At 36.7% G+C, this 20697-nt stretch overlaps 1 pseudogene; it reads left to right on the top strand.

Moving 5' to 3' along the window:
• The first annotated feature begins 18802 nt into the window (after positions 1-18802).
• On the top strand, positions 18803-19375 carry LOC111386091 (annotated as a pseudogene).
• Positions 19376-20697: the final 1322 nt, after the last annotated feature.

Raw genomic sequence — 20697 nt, 5'->3', positions numbered from 1 at the left:
ATTATACCGCCTCAATACATGTTTGGATCATTGATGGGACCTCAGTTCCTTCGATTGCGCGATGACTCTATTGTTATCACAATACAATGGCAAGTGATCAACAATATTAAGAACTAATCCAAATTCATTTATGAATATCATGATCCATATTGCAACTTTTTGCTACTTCTGAAGTAATCATATATTAGGTTTCTACTATTGAATAAACGGTTGTTTCACGTTTGGAACCTTTCCAACATATCGCTTAAGAGTAAACCAGTTTCTCCATATGAAATCTTCTCAAGATTTCATCTATGTAAATTGGGATGAGTTAAACAATCTTCTAGATCTACCTCTATAGATCAAGTTGCTTCTCTCATATCGTTCATGAATAAATCTTTCAATAACCATTATCTCAACAATTGAAACATAGGGATGTCGTTTTCTATAATATTAGGAATACGACAATGCTCCCATTATCTTATTGTAAACACACAATTCGTCTTCAAATTTGATAAAATCAAACACTTTAACTTTTCATCAAATCGAAGATTTCAGCTCTAAGAGACTTTTCTTAACCTATAGTCACGGTATGTAACTGTTGCAAGCAAAACTCGAATAGACTTTAGCAAGGCTATAGGAGAAAGGTTTCACCAAGGTCAACACTTAACCTTTGCTATTAGCCTTGCTTTGTATTTATGGATATTCACATCCATATCGACCTTTTCCTTGTAAACTATTCACAAAAACTTATGGGTTTTATTCCATCAGAAGGCTCGACCAAGGTCCAAACCTTGTTCACATATGCCGAGTTCATCTCGAGTTTCATGGCCTCTAGCTGTCTCTTTTAAGTCAATACTTGACTTTATTTTGGTGCAACTAGTAGGTTCATTGTCATGGATCAGTAATACTTGATTCGTAATCGTGGATTCGCACCTTCTTCAAGGTTGAATGATCCTACTAGATTTAAATAGAGCTATCATGTCTTCAGGAGTCTATTTCCTGATCAAAAGTATGTCCCATATCAGATATGAGATCAAACTCAGATTCATCTACTTGGCTAACTATATTTGTGGACTCTTGAACTCTTTCATGTTCTATTTTGCTTCCACTGTCCTCCCCTAGAGTAAACATTTTTTCTAAGAATACGATATGTTGTGAGATGAAGATTTTCTTCACAATAATAGAATTTATATTCAAATATCTGCTTTGAATATCCCACAAATATGTATTTATTGGATTTAGTGTCAAACATATCCGATTCAAGATGTTTCAAATAAGCATCATGGTCCCAAACTTTCATATAAGATAAATTGGGACTATTGTCTTTCCATAACTTGTATGGATTTCTGTTAACCAATTTAGATGTGACATGATTTAGGGTGCAGCACACTACAATTAGTGCATAATTCCAAAACGACTTTGGGAGATTTGCATAGCTCATTTTTAATTGGACTATATATAATAGTTTATGATTCATCCGTTCAAACACATCGCAATGTTGCAGTGTATATGTAGGAGTTCAATGCAAGATAATCTCATTCTCTTTTAGATAATCTAAATTTTATATTTAAGATATTCTCACTTCGATCGGATCTTAATGTGAAGATATCTTTACCTATTTATTTCTCTACTTCTGGCTTAAATCCTTTGAACCTTTCAAGAACTTCATGCTTGAATTTCATCAAGTATACACGATAATTGATGACATAAGAGAAACTTTATCTAGCATTAATTGACATGAGTCTATATACATCACTATGTATTATGCCAATATTTATGCAGACTTATTCCTTTTCAAGTAAAAGGAGATTTGTTCATTGTGTCAAACAGACATGTTTTGCATTTGTCAAACGATTCAAAATCAATTGACTCTATGTATACATCTCCATCTAATTTTGAAATTACATTTCATCTATATGACCAAGTCTACAATGTCAGATTTGGGTATTATTTAGATTATCACTTTTATGCCTCTTAACTTCTATACTAATTATAGAATGCTTAGTGTTTATTTTGTAGCTTACCATAACTATTAGGATCTTAATCAAAATAAAAAGGAACAACAATTGTCCTTAATATTAAAATGGTTCGCGTTTGAACATGAAATTCATTTTAATGTTCCAGCTATGGTGGGTATAAAGCAACATTTCTCTAATTCCATTACTAATTCAAAAGGCAACGGCAAGAAGTATTCTCCTACAGGCAATGCAGCAACTTTTTCTCATCTTCAACGTATAGTTCAACTTCTCCCTTTCGCAGTGGTCTACTTCTATTTAGTTTCTCCATATTTATATAAATATGAGATTCACATCTAATATCAAATACCTAAGAAGCTTATGAAGTAGACGTAAGCCTTGCAATATTTCTTCCAATGACCTTTTCATTCTATAATGAAAACAATAGTCATTAGACTTGGTATTTGTCCTTCACTCTGACCGTCTCAGCCATACTGGATGCTTTCCCAAAAGCCCCTTTAGATTTTCTTTTAATACCCTAAGAGGTATCAATGGCTTGCACACTTCTAATTTTGATATTGGGCATAACAATTCTAAACATTTTAAGCAACTCAATGGGTGTGCAATCGAAGTTATTTATATGATAATTCATAATTAGTATGAACAACTCTCTAACAGAAATTGCAAAACTTAGTCAATACTTAGTTCGTAGTTCATGACTAAACCTCATTGAGACAACCTCTCAATGACAATCATCTTCAGTACATGAGCACCGATCGAAGATTGCTCTATCATTTTGCACCGGTATAATTGTTTGGAAGTCTTATATCCTTCCACATATGATTATTATCATACAACTCTTTGTAATAAAGAATTATGTGTTAACATCTATATTCTCAAGTTGCTTTTGTAACTCAGGTGACATAGTTGCAGGTATCACATACGTTGCAGTACTATTGTCATCACTACGTTTATTATAGCAGCCACCTCTTCCTTAATCGAGTCATTATCAGGTGTCTCTGGAAAATGGCTACTTAAGGACAACCAACTTTCTCATGCTTGAGAACAATTCTTAAATTGCAGTGCCAATCAAGAAGATTTAATTTGGTTATTGGCATCCAGTATGCCTGTCAAATACACATGGTTACTCACGATTCAATAAATATAAATGACGAAAAAAAAGAATAATATATAAAATGCATCAATTAATTTAACATGGACTTTTATTAAATTAATTATGCTCCCACTGTTTAATTCAAATTTATGACCCTCTCACATAAATTTATGGAATCCATACTCGACTCCCAGTGGACTGGGATCTCATCTGTTATACCAATACCTTGAGTGTACTCAACAAGCCTTAATATAACATTTGGGTAGATACTATTATCAATTGTATCTCCATATAACTCTCAGATCATTAAGCTAACAACTCTTTGTCTTCACACATCTTATATGTTAGCTTAACACGCCTCTAAAATTTATCTCCTTGAGTGTACTCAACAAAAGATAAATTTTAGTTAAGTCGAACCCATCATTCAGAAATATCCAATATTTTATAGTGTCAAACATATCCCTAATAGACCATCCTTGAGTGTACTCAACAAGTTGAGACGATTTGGGACTCTGATTTTTCACTATAATAATGAAAGACAATTATAAATGTGACTCAATATTTTGTTGAGAGGTTTTGCATTCAAAAATCTCGTCGTAACAATCATATATGTTATATTACATATCTACCATGCAAATAAACACATATAATATAATGTAATAGTGTGGACGATTATGAACTTTACTATCTAGTCTTTCCGAACCATAAGGAATACTAGTTGGTCAATTCTTGGGGGGTATTACATTGATCAGTATCAATGCACCATCTCCATGGTCTCCTCCTCTTCTTGTTTCTTCAATCAATCCAGTTACAACATGTATCCTATACTAGTTGGCACGCAGATCTAAATGAAATTGGACTCGCCGGCCTATAGCAACAATAACAATAACAGACTCGCATGTCCAAAATGATTAAGAGCTCGCAGACTCATAATAATAACAATAACGGGCTCGCAAACCCAAAATTAATTAAGAACTCGCAGATTCATAAAACGACAAGAATAAAATTAACCATTCAACACATAAATGTATGCCTATATAATATCTAATATTATATGCGAACACGTTTCAAGTTTCCAACAGTTAAGATCGTCTAAACTCACTTAGACTAATGGATCGGAACAATTAAATAATTAATTAATCATATTAATTAATTTAATTAGCGGGCATATTTAATTAAAATCAAATTTTAATCAAATATCGAATTAGAGTCCAACTCTAATTCCACAATTATAGGGTAGGATTATTTAATTAAAATCAAATTTTAATTAAATGTTAAATTAGAGTCCAACTCTACTTTCAAAACTTAAGGCGGTCAAATTTAATCAAAATCAAATTTTAATTAAATAACAAAATTAGAGTCCAACTTTAATTTCAAGATTTTAGGGCAAACTTATTTAATTAAAATCAAATTTTAATTAAACAACATATTAGAGTCCAACTCTAATTTTAAGAAAAATTTTAGGGCGAAACAATTTAATTAAAATCAAATTTTAATTAAATGTCAAATTAGAATCCAATTCTAACTTCTAGAATATAATCGGGTGAATAATTAATTAAAATCAAATTTTAATTAAGTACTAAATTAAAGTCCAACTCTAATTTAAATTGAATTAATAATTTAATCTAGGATAACACTCCTAGATAAAATAAAATTCAATTTAAGGTCAAATTTAATATTTAAGTTAAAATCTAATTTTAACAAAAATATGAAAGTCATCAATTTTAAATAAAATTTCAATTTTGGGTCAAAAAATAAAATTTTGATCAAAATAGGTCATAACCCATTTGAATCAATTTTAAAACCTTTTCAAAATTGCATTAAAACCCTTTCCAAAACAAATTGCACTTTGACCCAATTTGAAATTATAATCAGGACCTCCAAAACTCATGAATTACAAAATAGGTCCTTCTTTTAAAATTTGCAATTGACCCTTTTTACATAATTGCATGCGGGGCTTGCAATCACATTAATTGCAACGAAGTGCGCAGCAGCACACAGCGATGCTGTGACGGCAGTGCGCGCACTGCCTAAGCAGCCGGCGCTGCTGCTACTATTAGCAGCAGCGACTGCGCTGCACAATTAGTAGCGACGCCGCTGCTTTTCCACACCGGCAGCAAGTGCTGCTTGCTGCCAGCCCACAGTTTTAAGTCCCCACCATTTATCGGCGGCAACTCTTGCCACGACCATTTTTTTATTTAACATTATTAATTTTTCAATCCAAAAATAATTTCTATTCAAAATCTGATTTTGAATATGAAAAATTATTTATTTCCTTTTATCTAAAACCAGAAAAACAATTAACTTTTAATTGTTCCAACATGCAAAGCAATTTCTAACAAACACAAAGTAGGCTCTAATACCACTGTTGAGAATCTACTTAACGTGCGCAGCTGAAATTAAAACAAATTTCGATTCCCACCAGGATTCGTCTTTGTGTTTAGATAGAAATTGAGATAAACATGTACCTCTTACAAGATCCGCAAACTTCTTTGCTTTTCTCTTGTTCCAGCAGCTTTGATCTGCCACCCATAGCTGTCCAATTATCCAGCCTTCAACGGTGATTCACACAGAGAACAAATTGTAGCTACTAGGGTTTTCTCCTCTTGTGCTGGCAAGAAAAATTATGAGAAAACTATCTGGATTGAAAACCCTAGCCATGTATTTATATAAACCCAAACGGGCCGGGCCTAATCCGGTCCAATATTTAATTAATTCATTTAATTAAATCCGGTCCGGGAATTAATTAATACAATTAATTAATTTGGCCCTATAAATAACCAACCCAATTAATTAATTTATCCAACGATTGTTAAATTAATTAATTGACAAATTGCAATCTTTCAATTCTCTTTTGTATGCAACCCATTAGGTTTCCGATCACGATGCCTAACGACGTAAAATATCAATTTTGATCTAATCAAAATTGATAAATTAAAACACCCTTTTAATTTATCATCAATTCACACTCACCGTCCCAGATTGATATCTAGCAATGTGTTAGGGTAATACATGTGACGGAAAATGTCATGTGGTATGACAAAATCAAACTCGTTCGTTTATCATGAAGCTATAATCCCTTCGTCAATATGATCCGATCAATTACGAGATATGGAAGTGTATCAATCTCGAATATCAATCATATCTTTCACTCCACTATTAAGTCAATATAAATCGAAAACTCCTTTTCGACTTATGAGTACACCTTGGCCAAGAATTTCGTTATCGACTTAATTGAATGAAACGTAGATTATAATCTCCTACTTCTAACAGTGACGAATCCTCTATTAGTCATTCACAACCTTCATACGATTCTTGAGATACCTGAACGATGCTGTATTAGTGGCCCTTGATAGAGCAACATCCAACACCGTCAAAGCATGACCGTCCTCATATAAGGTACTATGACAACCTCAAGTCAAAAGGACCAATCCTACTACCGAACGTTAGAGATTAACCACTGACACTCAGATAGTTATCCATGTGGAATCTCTCTGCGGGTCTCCAATGTTTTGTTCTTTAACAAAACATCCACATGTTTATTTAAGTGGCATTACACTTTAGCTTGTGAGATCAGCTACTTACTTCACAAGTAAGAAATGCTACACGTGATGGTCTATCTGTAATAACGATATCCGTATCTCGTTATTACTTATGACCACGGACGATTTAAGATTCAATCATATGTAATTTGTATCTCACAATCACAACTCCTTGTGATTAACAAATTACGAAGATTTGAATCTACGGACTCTATTATTTAATTTAATTGTTTATTAATTAAATAATAGATCTGCCATTAAATTGCATTAATTATTTATCAAAAGTATTTATGTCCAAAGTTGATTGGACTTAGGGTATAATACTTACATCTGCATCAGATGAAGCATATGAAAAAGTAACAGCATATGCATACGAATAAGTAGAAGAGGAAACCCTTTATCCTGTAGGGAAGGCATCAAATGCAAGGTGCCAAACAAGCGTCAAGCGCGAGGAAAACTTCACCGCCCTATTTTCCTACTTAGCAAGAAGAGGACATGCCCAGTCAAGACATTCTTTCTTATAAATACTTATGCCGGTTGACTCTTTCGCTTCTTCAGTTCATCCTTATGAACGAATTGATCAAGCTATGAATGACGTCGACTATAGCAGAGGAGGAATGGTTAGACTATCCCTCCGTATTGGGTCAAGATACGAAACTTGGAAGAGTAGGGGTCAACCTTAGTTTAATGCTTAGGGTGGAACCTTATATACAACTAACTGAATCAATCTAAAGTCAAATCCTCACCTTCGGAGCGGGAGAGCTGAACACTCCCAAAGTATAGCGCGGTAGTTGTACTATGGTTTTGGGGTGTCGTATCCACAGGGAGATGAGAAATTTGTTGAAGGATCAAAAGTTTAGGATTTTTTTCGTGCTTCGTGTAAGGAATTTATCAGTTTGAATGAAATGTAACTATCAATTATTGAAGTAACGAAATTTGAATCAATGTGTGAAATAATGAAGCGCAGGAATTCCCTCGATTGGTTCGGATTAATCAATGTGAATCACTCATTCAAATCACTTTGAGAAACGACAATATACATCAAGTATAATGCAGTAATCAAATCACTAATAAAATTGTATAAAATTGAAATTCAACAAATAGTTAATTTCACAATAAAGAAAACATGATCGAGTCTATGAGAAATATAGTAAAAGTTAAACCAATCTCACAAACAATGCTTGAAGTTGATACCTAAATCAATTGAATTTCACTTATAACTCTAGAATTTAGATTTCCTACAAGATATTCTCACTTTAATTCATTGGAATTAGATTCAAAATTAATTACATACATCAAGCACATAATATTAGCGAATCACAACGATGAGATGATTGAAATTGGAATTCAATACATACTTCAATCATTCAATGAAAAGAACATTATTAAATCCATGAAAATCTAATCATATTAAACCAATTTCAAAACATATTCAATAAACAGGAAATCATAAACCTAGAATTGTTTATCAATGAAAAACCAAATTACACGCGTGAAGAGACATTGACATCACCGACACCAATCGAGTTCATCTCTTGCTTCACCAAAATTTTCTTCGCCTTCCATGGAGTTTCTTGGCAAAGATGAGAGAAAAAGGAGTCCATTTTCAATCCCTCACGTTCTGAAGTGCTTTTGGGCTTAAGAAACATGTTAAAACGTGTTTTCGTAAGTGATGGCGTCAATTTAGAAATTTGGCAAATTTGGTCTTGGAGGATAACTATGCAACCGCATGTTTATAAGCCATGCGGTCGCATAGATTAAATATGTGGCGCCTAAAAGTTCCCTGGACCCTTCTATGCGTTCTCATAAATTTTGAACTATGCAACCGCATAGTTCAAAAAAAATTTCGTCGTACAATTTTTAGTATTTTGATCATAACTTTTCCTCCCAATATCCGATTGAGGTAATTCAAGTTGCATCGGAAAGCTAACTCAAAGGGCTACAACTTTTCTTCAGAAGTCATCTTCCAATTCGATCATTTTTCATGTCAAAAAGGGGTCTTAACATGAGGCTGAAAATCAGTGCGTAACTTTTTCAATTGGAAATTGATTTGTGAAGATGTTATGGACATATTTCACTATTTTTTATTTCAAATTACACCTAATTGACTCCTAGATTTCTTGAATCATCATTATTTCCCGTCTCGTTATGGATTATTTGCAACTTGGTCCCTGAACTTTCACTTTCTTCCACTTTGGCCTCTTTTTACTCATTTCTTCCAAATTTCACCTTTTCCATCAAATTGTGACCTAGATCAAAATATAAGAATAATGAGTATATTTTGATAACAAATAATCATACGAGTGTAACAATTAAGAGGGAAAATGTCATATTTTACACTCTTATCAAGAGCTTCAAATCAACCTTAGTAGAAAGCAATGACAGAGATATAGTAGGAGTTCAGCCTTAGACATTTTTTGGTATGAAAATCTTCATCGTACCCAGCCGGGCCAGCAGTTCTTTCGCTGAACCACCAATATCTCTTAAGACAGTGGCAACGACGCAACGGTTGGCCACCTGATGAGCCTCACTCTCTTTGAGAAATGATGTGCGCTACACCGCTAGCCTTATGGAATACAGCCATCGGAATATCTGCTTACCAAGGTAGATGCCTCTTTCTTCTTTTAAGCTTAATAAGATTCGGGATTTTGAACTAAAGCCTTAACCCTAGCGAAGACTTTAGGACTTTGGATTTGAATAAAAAACTACGTCCCCATCGACTTTAGGAAGGGCCTTAGCCTTAGCTCCAAGATCTCCATTTGCACCAGGATCTACTTGTTTAGCCGCATACCACACCAAAATAAGGTGTGATAAAGAGAAGAGAATGGTGGCTTTACCGGTTTCTACAACTAGCCATTGGTCTACGATGAGCTCTTTACGTGAATTATTGAGGAAGGACCACCCTTTCTATATGGATTATACCGTTGGACTTCTTCCATAGGTTCACAATCATCAATAGCCTATTATCTTTTACGAATTTAGGGTGATCAAAGATCATCATGGACCTACGCATGTCCAGCACGGACCTGTCCCCTAACCTACTTCTCATATAGAGTTCCAAGGTCAATAAGAGAGGGAGATAGATCATCAGCAGAGGGAAAAGAAGATGGACTTGTCAATTTCTTTCATAGTCCTTCTTTCTGGCAGTCCTGCCTATCTGCTCTTATACATGAACTTAGGAATTTATCTCATTGATGACTACGACCGTTTATCATAACTTAGGAATTTATCTCATCGATGACTACGATCGTTTATCATACTTTTCTATATGATTTAAACTAAACCATGGGACTTTATCTAAGCTTATCTTCCTCACTTATGCTAACCACTTCAAGCATCGAAGATTGGAAAATCTTCACATACTCTCTGACTAAACCCATTTGCCTCAAACGCCTTAAGAAGTCTCTTGCTAGCCATTGGACATTACACGGCAAAAATAGATTTCCCTGCTCTTGTTTCATCTCTGGCCAATCGGTGATAGGTTGGCGTGAAGAATCCTAAACTCTGGTTCTCCACCATAGTTTAATCTCACCCACAAGATACATGGAAGTAATGCTAACTTTATTCGCTTCTGGTATATGCGCCACTCTGAAATACTGTTAGACATCGAACACGAAGTTCTCTACTTCATGTTCACCAATAAATGCACCATTGAAGGCCTTAGGCTCAGGGTTCCAAACCTCTATTCTCTCCCTGTGCTCTCAAACCTATCGAGAGAATGAAAAAGAACTCATTCAAATAGGAACAGAGAAAAAAATCGATAAATAAAGTGTTCCGTGAATTTCAACAGGACTCGCCAAATAGCGATATCTTAATCCCGTGTCTATGGCCAAACCATGCTCCCCTAGGACCCCTTACTCTTATTCTTATGCTTATTCAACTAACCTCTCTCTCTAGTTGATTAGATAAGAACTACGAATGCTAAGGACCCTTGGAAATGTGTTTAGAGAACCAGCTGAGAAGAAAAGATAGAATAGGAAAACGAATATGACTTATCGATCCTATACAGAGAAGAAGAAGCAAAGAAGATTGAAGGCTTAGCTAACAACTCTTTTAGTCCTGCTGAAACTCTATTACACTTTATCAAAAACCGTTTAACCAATAGTTTGACTTAGCTTACAAGGAAGGCTTGTACCAATAACTTTGCCAAGGCATGATGCCACTTTACTTGTAGGGCTTGAAAGGATGGACTATAAGCAAACTCGCTCTCTTGCCACGCCTTTCACTCACTTGTTTGAGTCGGACTCAATCACTTTTTTTGTTTGGAGGATCATTCATTCTTTACTCTCTTGCTATTACCCACACGGAGCGCAGCAACCAAGGTGCATATTATCATATAACTGACTTAAGATAGATAAAGATCACCCCTAACAGAGTCCATTCTCAGAATAGTAACACGGTAAAGCCAAAGATATGATTCACTAGCAAAGGAAAGCAGCAGGCTTGATCAACTATAGGAAAGTACCAGTTTTACACAGTGACAAGGACTTTGCCCAAAAGCATTGATTGAAGGTCTCCTCTTTCTTTTTCACAGCTGCCCATGAGTTCAACAAAAGCAGAAGTGATCCCTCTAGAAGATAGGACTGCTGCCACATCGAACTAAGTCTGCATTCTTTTTATACCGTTCGTGCCACTCCTTCTCTTCCCGTCTCTCAAGAAAAAGAATTAGCCCTGCCTGCAAGAGCGGTTAGGCCTTTTACTGATACCCTCTTTTCCTCCAACGATACATCCCGAACAACTGATTCAAGTGCAAAACCTTTTTGTCCAATCTTCCTTGTCACGAAGAAGCAGGCAGTCCCGGGTAGTAAATCCCTTCCTATTTGGACAATTCTTCCTGCAAAGAGTTCTTTCTATTCCGAAAGACTAACAGTGGATATCTTAACTATCAAATTAACTGTGCATGAATGTGTAGCCTATTCTGATTCAATTGCTAATCCCCTATTCTTTATACTATGGCATGCCCCCTACTCAAAGAAGGAAGACGATCCCATGGACCCTATTCTTTGATGAATTGCGGCTGGAAAAGGACAGCTAAGGGCTTTCCCGTACTCCATTCCTTAGGATGGACTACAGAGAAGGATGCTAAGGCTCGTCCCTAACTCAATTCATACTGAATGGTCGGGTCGGAAGAACTCATTCTAACTCTCTAAGTACCGAAGGAACAAGAGAGATAATTAGAGAAAAACCCAAACTCCTTAGCTCCTATGCTGCTGTCTCCTACTCATGAGTTAGTTCGCTTCCTTGATTGTTCTCTGAGTTATACCAAAGCTACAAAACAAGAATTTCTGAATGCTGCTGCTACGACGGTCTTTACCATCGAAATCAGAGTACATCGTTCATGCGCCATCTCCCAATGGCTCACTTCACTCATTGCTCTTGTCACACTCTTTGAGTTGGGGTCGGATTACAGCTCTCCTCCCAATTTTGTGGGCTCATGAAGAGCTTCACGCTACCCAGCTCAGAGTGAGAAGCTCGTTCGATCATGGGCCCTCAATCCTAGGGCCCACTATCTTACTTAAGAGTTCTCTGAGCTCTTTACAAGTTGTTTATAACAAATCAGTCAAAGACAACCTTAAACTTAAGCTTTATCCTTCTCAAAAGCCCCCTAAAGCTATTTTTGAGTTCTTACAAAGAGTACCAGGTGGTGAATCAAAGAGGTAGGTGGCCCTCGCTCCTCATGCGATGAGCCCCGGCCTAGAGTTTGAATAGAGCTCTACAATAGACTCATAAACAACTCCAGCAAGAAGCTCATAAGAGCATTTAAACCATAGAAATAAGGCTCATTCTAAGCTCTATCGTATATGACCATAGAAACTTCGAGAGGATTCTAGAAGAATCAACTTCTAGGAAAAAAAGATTCAGAGAACAACATGCATTTCAGCGGGCTTTCCTATTATTTTACTCAAGAAGATAAGACGGCTATGGTTGTCTTAAAAGGCTTTGTTTGGAATCATGAGGGAAGATACTTCTTGGGGTAGTGGGCCAAAACTTAGCTACCTGGTTCTTACAGCCAGTGCTGACTTAAGACACGAAGTGGCTTCGGATTGAGGAGTGGTGGCCCTCTATCCAACCTAAGCCTACTTCACACGTTATACTATACTTGACGATGGCTCCATACTATTACAATACTCTAAAGGAACTTTGGACACTTCGAGCTTTTTAATAGTTAGAAGGAGCTTGATTGTTATAAACAAAAGGAGCTGCAGACCGATGCTCGTACATTCAAGAATGCCCAAGCTTGGCCTGCCTTAAGGAACGAGTTTTACTCCATTCAATCTTATTGAATGGTTGGCTTGGGAGCAGCTCTCCTTACCTAATCATATTTCCGTAGAAACTATTTTACTTTATGTCATGCTTGGGGTTAACAAAGTTATCGATTTGGTTCAATTTTGAAGAGAATAAAATTGAAGTTAAGTTACTTTGAATTGAAAATTAACCAATTCGATTGCATTATTGGACGGCCCCCCTCCCCAGGGTAACTTTCAGATAAGATGTAAATATTTATTAGTAGATAATTCAGTATAGTTAACATTTTGTTTGTTCCATGTTAACAAAAAAAAAATCTCGGAATGTCTAACATTTAAATATACTTTTGTTGCGTAACTACTTTTTATCAAGCCCTGCTATGATTTAGCTAATATCTTTTTTCTTTTTTTTTTTATTTGTGTAGATTTTGATAAAAAAAAAATTGATGAAATTTGTGGTTGAAAAGTTGGTAAAAATTATGCGTCATATATAATATGTTGCTAAAATTAATTATTAATTTTGATTTAAATTTTATCAACTTATTTAACTAAATCAAAGAGGGCTCAAATATCGTGTCACACGTTTAATTGTCATTATTTTATGGGAAATTTACCAAAATGTCACTTTTTTTGAAAATGTAGAAAAAACTTTGATGTGCACACAATTTGTACAAAAATATCACTTTCTTGTTGTCAAATGTCTAAATTACCCTTAATTTGACCTTTTTTTGCACATTTAATGCTCATTCATGATTGTTTTTAAAACAATTAATACTGTGATTTGATTGTTTAATTTGTATATTATAATCATTGAATATATGAATATTATATTGTAAAATACGAATTTAGTTAATAAAAAATGAATATAAAATCCTTCAAAACCCTAGTTAACATAAAAAAAACAAATTTCTTGTTAAACAAACCCTTATTTCATTCATCTTCTTCATCCATTTTCTTCTTCATCAAGAAGACATTATTTCATCCATCTTCTTCATCTATTTTGAAAGGTCAGTTATTACGAATTGTTTATATTTTTATGTGATAGCTTACTCTTTTTAAAATGTTAAAAACAACATGATAATCACTACTATTAATCATCATGATCTTTTTTTTTAATATTTTTGAAGGAAAAACATACCAAAAACATTTAGAAAAATGTGAAGTATTCTATATTTAATGAAGTATTCAGTCATTTATTTCTGAAAATAGGTTGTGATGTTGTAGTTGAGAAATGATTATAAGCATTAATGCTACCAAACACATTTGAAACTTGTCGACAGTTTCGACAGTTGAACTCAACATTTCAAAACTGTCGGGATCGACATTTTAACCGTCGAACCCGACATTTATAAACTGTCGAGATAGATAACTGAACTGTCGAATTGGACAACCGAGAATTCTTGACACCTTTCATTTGACCTTGTACTATTGCATAGATTTAAATATTCGAACGTGTCACTTCCATGCTATTAGATAATCGACATATTGATTGCGCATAATTCTTATCGTTGTAATCCCAACACTTCAGGTATGAACAATAATTTGAGATTCATTGTGTTGCACGGGGGAAAGTTCGTTCACGTGAATGACGAATGGAAGTGGACTGGGGACAAAACTACTTCCATTTTAGTGCTGAGCAGTATTACACTACCGGGGCTATTGTTACGGTTAAACGTGAAGCTTGGTGTTCTCGATCCATGCACAAAAATGAAATTGAAGTTTAAAGTTCCGAACATGAATATACCGTAGGCCGAAATACTCGAAGATGAAAACATAAATTGGTACATATCAGTTCATAAAGAAACTGCCCTCTGCGTTACGACTTTGGAAACCGACCTGCCAAGTGTTGAAATGGAGAGGGACACAAATTACAGCCAACAATTGTTCGCCACAGCGGAAGATCACCAAACCATACAGGACGACGAGCTCAATCATCAACACAGTGTCCCAAATAATAATGCAGCGAATGCTCCAATTTTCGATGTTGGGACTGTACCATTAGATGAGATGTTTGACAACCCCTTACATGGTACAAATACTAGTAATATTGCTAACGTTGACGAAGAACTATTATCACATTCCAAAAGTCCGGATACACGCGACTGGATTTCCACTGTGAATACGTTGGATCTTACCGAAAGGCAAATATTTTTTACCAAGAAAGAGTTGTACTCGAGAATTTGTCTACTTGCTTTGCGAGAGAAGTTTTAATTTCAGGTTAGCAGGTCAAGCCTAAAAATGTTAACCGTTGTATGCACGGACGATAATTGCAAGTGGATGTTACGTGCTTCGAGTGTCAAGCAGTCTGCCATCTTCATGATCCCCAAATTTAACAATGTGCACACATGTTCCATAGATTATCGTCATAATGCACATCGACATGCCACTAGTTCTGTAATTACCGAGCAGATTATGGGGAAATTGGATAATACGTACCGATCGTATGTTCCTACTGCTATTGCACGTGACATGTAACGTGAGTTTGGTGTGAAAATTAGTTACCATCAAGCAGATAGGGGAAAGGTCGCTACTTTACATATGCTACATGGTACACCGGGTGATAATTTTCAAAAACTTTCTTTGTACTGTCACGTCCTAAGAGAGAGTAACCCAGGGACAGTAACATACATCAAAGTAGATTCTCGTAATAGGTTTCACTACTTTTTCCTAGCTTTCGGTGCAAGCATTCAGGGTTACATGCACTACCTAAGGCCTGTTATTTGTGTTGACGGCAGTCACTTGAAAGGTCCGTACAAAGCTACCCTTTTACTGGTAACTGCCCAAGACGCCAACAAACAGATTTATCAGCTAGCGTGGGGGTTCGTTGATGCCGAAACGAATAGATCGTGGATGTGGTTTTTATCAAATTTGAAAGATCTTATAGGTGACTCGGACGAATTGGTGTTTGTTTTCGACAGGAAAAATAGTATTGAAAATGCCTTTACCCACCTATTTTCTCGGGCTCACTACGGGTGCTGTGTTTGGCATAAGGAAAAGAATTTAATCCGGCGGTACAACAACGCAAGTTCAATATTTCTATTCAAAAGAGCCGCAAGAACTTACCGGACCGAAGAGTTTGAAAGACTTATGGGACGGTTTCGTAGGGTAAGTGTAAGAGCGTACGGGTACTTGGAGCGAGCAGGTTTTCCATTTTGATCACGGACACTATTTCTTGGCCAACGGTACAACATTTTGACCAACAACAACACAGAATCTTTGAACTCAATGTTGAGACATGCCCGTTCGTTACCAATCACGTGCTTAGTGGAACACATTCGACATACTATGCAGAAGTGATTTTATGAACGTTGAGCCATGCAACCACATGCAGTACCGTACTGTCACCAACGATGGAGAATGAGTTACGGACGACGTTCGAAGTAGGTACTAGGCTGCGAGCGCATGGCTTGACAGATAACTTAACACAAGTTGGAATATCCAACGACACGGACATCGTAGACTTCTCCGAAAACACGTGCACTTGTCGTGAGTTCCAACTAAATCGTATGCTGTGCGTTCATGAAACCCGTGCTGCTTGCTTGAGAGGTAAGTCATTGTACGATCTCTGCTCACCGTATTACATATCCGAGTATTGGAAGGGTGCCTACAGAGAAGCTATATATCTTATTTTACGTGAAGTGGGCTGGATTGTTCCAGCCGAAATCACAGGTACTCCTATTATGCCCCCCAGTGTATGTCGTCCTCCAGATAGACCACCGACACGACATGCGCGATCCAGACATGAGTGTACCACATGGCTCAGGAAATGCACTCGCTGCGGTGGACTTGGTCATAATCGAACCACACTATACCACGTCTGATGTAAGTAGTATTTTGTACGTGAGTGGTTAAAGTTGTAAGTTAAGTGTTCTCCCGATGTCATTTGTATATGATAATGTAAATATTGTATTACTATTTTCATTCTCTTATGCATAAACAATACTATTTCTTATGTTCACAATTACAGTACGCAAATGGGCACAACGTACTGCATAACACCCTCGAACCAAAATACTAGTTTGTTGTGCATAAAATTGTTGCCATTGTTGACATATGTAAATTGAATGTACAGAATAGGAAACGTTCAACCAAAATACATATTTCCTTTCATATGCATATTACGAACACATCATTTTAGCCCATAACACTGTGCGCATTGTTCACAAAGTATGTTGAATGTACACATGAGGTTGTGTTCGTTTACCCAAAATACATGTTATAATTCATATGCATACTATAGACACAGAAAATTTGCCAGTAAATCCCGACAGTTCATCTGTCGTTCCCGACAGATGGTGCCTACCATTCTGACGGTTCTCTTAACAAAATACAAAATACACATAACATGCCAACGGGAGTTTCCTACATGCTACAGAATTGGTACATACGTAACAAAATCTATCCCTTACAAAAAAATACTATACATACATACGTAGAAACCCACACACGCAACAAAGCCGGACTCTTCACTCGGAATTAACACTTGAACCTTCTTCCCCACCGTCATCATCCAAATCATCCAAGCTGATGACAATTACCTCGAGCGATGGAACTCGACCCTACCCCTCATCCTCGTGACGTTCAACTTTGTCTGCATTCATAAATGGGATGACCCGTTCTAGCACATTTCTCGGAGACTCACCTGCATCACTTACAACTTCGTCCAGGTTCGGAAAGGGAATGACCGTGATGGCTCTCCTACCACCATTCGAACTTACTTCCTCATCGTCCAAAGAAATTACGATGGGACATAGCGAGGTTAAATAGGGTGCTGGCAAAGGCTCCTCAACTGGCAGCGGTGAATTGCTTCCCCTGGACGATGCCATTGTTTTGATATGAAGAAACAGACTTGAAATATTGTGATATGTTCCTGCTACAAGATGCCTCACAAAGAGTCTCATGTATCACACTTCAAGAGTGTAAGTCATGCTATATACTGAGATATTTGAGGACATTTAAAACAATTTAGCAATCAACCACCATTTCATTTCTACTTAACACTTGATTGACCATTGGTGTGATGGTTTAGGGTGTAAGTGTACTTTCACCCCTAGGCTCTCTCTATAAATGGTGAGAATTATGAGTAAATTGTACCCATATGCAAGACCTGCAATGGCAACACTCCTGTAGTTGGATTGGCAATCAATTTGGAAGTCAAATTACTTTATTGAATTTTTGTAGTCCTTAGTCATAATTCAATACAGTTTTTAAATTCTAAATCATATGAATTGCATTAAATTTTGATAAAATTAATGTCCCTGCCAATGAAGATGAACATTGGGTGACACAACAAGCCATTGTTCAAATAAATTATAGTTTGTACGAACAAGCTAATTTATACTAAAACGCATGTTAAAATAAACATACACCGGTTGTAATATTCGGGCCAACATAGCAAAGATAACAACGAATTATTCATACTACGGTAATGCGAATTTTAAAATAATCATTGTCCTCGATCCTTCGACCACGCTCCATTACACACAAAATCATTAGATACCATGAATCATTTGTATAGCTATAATACTTTCAACTCCAACGAAATTAAAGCACAAAATACTACTACTTTACCAAGTAGCATGAACATCAATTTAATTAGAGTATAAAGGAATGTCCAGTCTCAATGTCCGTTCCACTTAACCATATCCCAATATGGAATTGAAGTAATCTAATAACCCCCCTCGACATCATTAACCATGTCATATGGAATGGAGTAATAGTCTCCACAGTTGCACCTTCAGGCATGAACCCAGGTGTGGGTCCCTTTGGCTGATTTTTGGTACTAATCACTACACCTCTTGATTTAGCCCCAGCCCTCATTTTGTCTGTACTCTTGATTATTCTGCAGAAATTCCTCATCATACCTTGATCAACGCACATGATCAACTCAAAAAGCAACCCTCCGAATGAATTTGCTGCCTACCTGCATCACGTGTGTGCTAAAGTAAAATGACATAGCACAGAATGTTCGTAACTATCCATCCAACCAACGTACAAACCAAAAAATTTACTCACCCATGGAATAGGAAACGTGCATGCTATCTAATCACCGAAACACGAACAACCCTTTCACATATCATAAACAATACATGCCATAAATATAATGTTCAAGCCAAGATACAAGACAAGGAAGGCTTCCCGCCAGACTAACAGAGACTCATTTTTGCTGGTAAACAGCTTGAGGATAGTCGCAGTTTGGCCGACTATAGCATTCAGAAGGAGTCCACACTTCACTTGGTGTTGAGGCTTCGTGGTGGCATGCAGATTTTTGTCAAAACCCTTACTGGGAAGATAATGACCCTTGAAGGTGACAGCTCCGACACCATTGATAATGTTAAAGCTACAATTCAGGACAAGGAGGGAATCCCACCAAACCAGGAGAGGCTGACCTTTGCTAGCAAACAGCTTGAGTACGGCCGAACATTAGCAGACTATAACATTCAGAAGGAGTCAACTCTGCACTTGATGTTGAGGTTGAGAGGAGGCATGCAGATTTTTGTGAAGACTCTGACAGGAAAAATCGTCACTTCGTCTTGAAAAATCAAATGACTGGGATATATAAGAATGATGATATATTCATTTTAGTTTGGACGTTGATCTACACTGTCACATTTCATTAACAATACATGCATTATTTTGTTAACACATACACACAAAATTGATTGGCAATACCATCCCATGCTTGCACTAAACATTTATTATCGCAAAACGATATGTACTCTACATAAGACAGTTTAACGTGTAACATATGGCTGAGCAAACGTATCCGTCCATAAAACTAACCAAATTAAAAGCATGTCCTTGTTACGAACAACATAACTACTATTACAACACACCTTATCGGACTACTTTAACTCACTTATTTCTTTACTCTCTTTGCCCTTCCTTTCGTGCATGGAGCCCGGGTAGGTGGTGCAGGACGTCGAACACGAGTCAATCGCCGCCTGTTTGTGCTGCCCACATTGTCTCCTTTTTCTGGTACGGTCACCTGTGTCGACAACTTTGTGGCAGCGCCTATATAAAAAATTTCAGAATTTTAGTGAAATAGTTATGTGTGAAGAAGGCCACATAGTCATGGAATAAGATGGACCCGTTTAAAATAGGCACGTACCGTCCATCTCCGTGATGTCATGAGTCGATGGGCCTCCTCGTTGTCGTTACTGGGGAGCGTGGGGACGGTCTCTCCTGGGTCTAGTTGAAAGCAAATTGGGTGAAATGGACAAACACAAGATATGAATTATCATTTGCGTAATGGGGAAGTGATTGGTAATAGAACCCAAATCACAGAAGTCGAAAAAAATTACGCACGTACCGTTCACCTCCTGCATTTCACCCTCCTCTGCAAGGTCGTCGTCCTGTGGGCTCCGTTCGTCTCCGCCTTCCCCCCGTCTAGTTGGAAGACAAAGAAAAAATTAATGAAGGAGTGAAATTGAATACATATGCATATCACGAGATGAGATGACACAAGTTGAAAAAAATTACGCACGTACCGTTCACCTCCTACATTTCACCCTCGTCTGCATGATCGTCGTCTTGTGGGCTCCGTTCATCGCTGCCTTCCCCGGCTACTTGGAAACAAAGAAAAAAATATTCAAGGAGTGAAATTGAATGCATTTGCATATCACGAGATGAGATGACATAAAATACAAAAATTACGCACGTACCGTTCACCTCCTGCATTTCAGCCTCCTCTGCATGGTCGTCGTCATGTGGGCTACGTTCGTTGTTGCCTTCCCCGTCTAGTTGGAAAACAAAAAAAAATTACTGAAGGAGTGAAATTGAATACAGGTGCATATCACGAGATGAGATGACATCAAATACAAATATGTGTTACACATAACTAACCGACATACAATTCA

This window comes from Olea europaea, unplaced genomic scaffold, assembly GCF_002742605.1.
Source record: "Olea europaea var. sylvestris unplaced genomic scaffold, O_europaea_v1 scaffold3420, whole genome shotgun sequence".
Taxonomy (NCBI): Eukaryota; Viridiplantae; Streptophyta; class Magnoliopsida; order Lamiales; family Oleaceae; genus Olea; species Olea europaea.
This window is presented reverse-complemented; position numbering and strand designations above follow the sequence as displayed.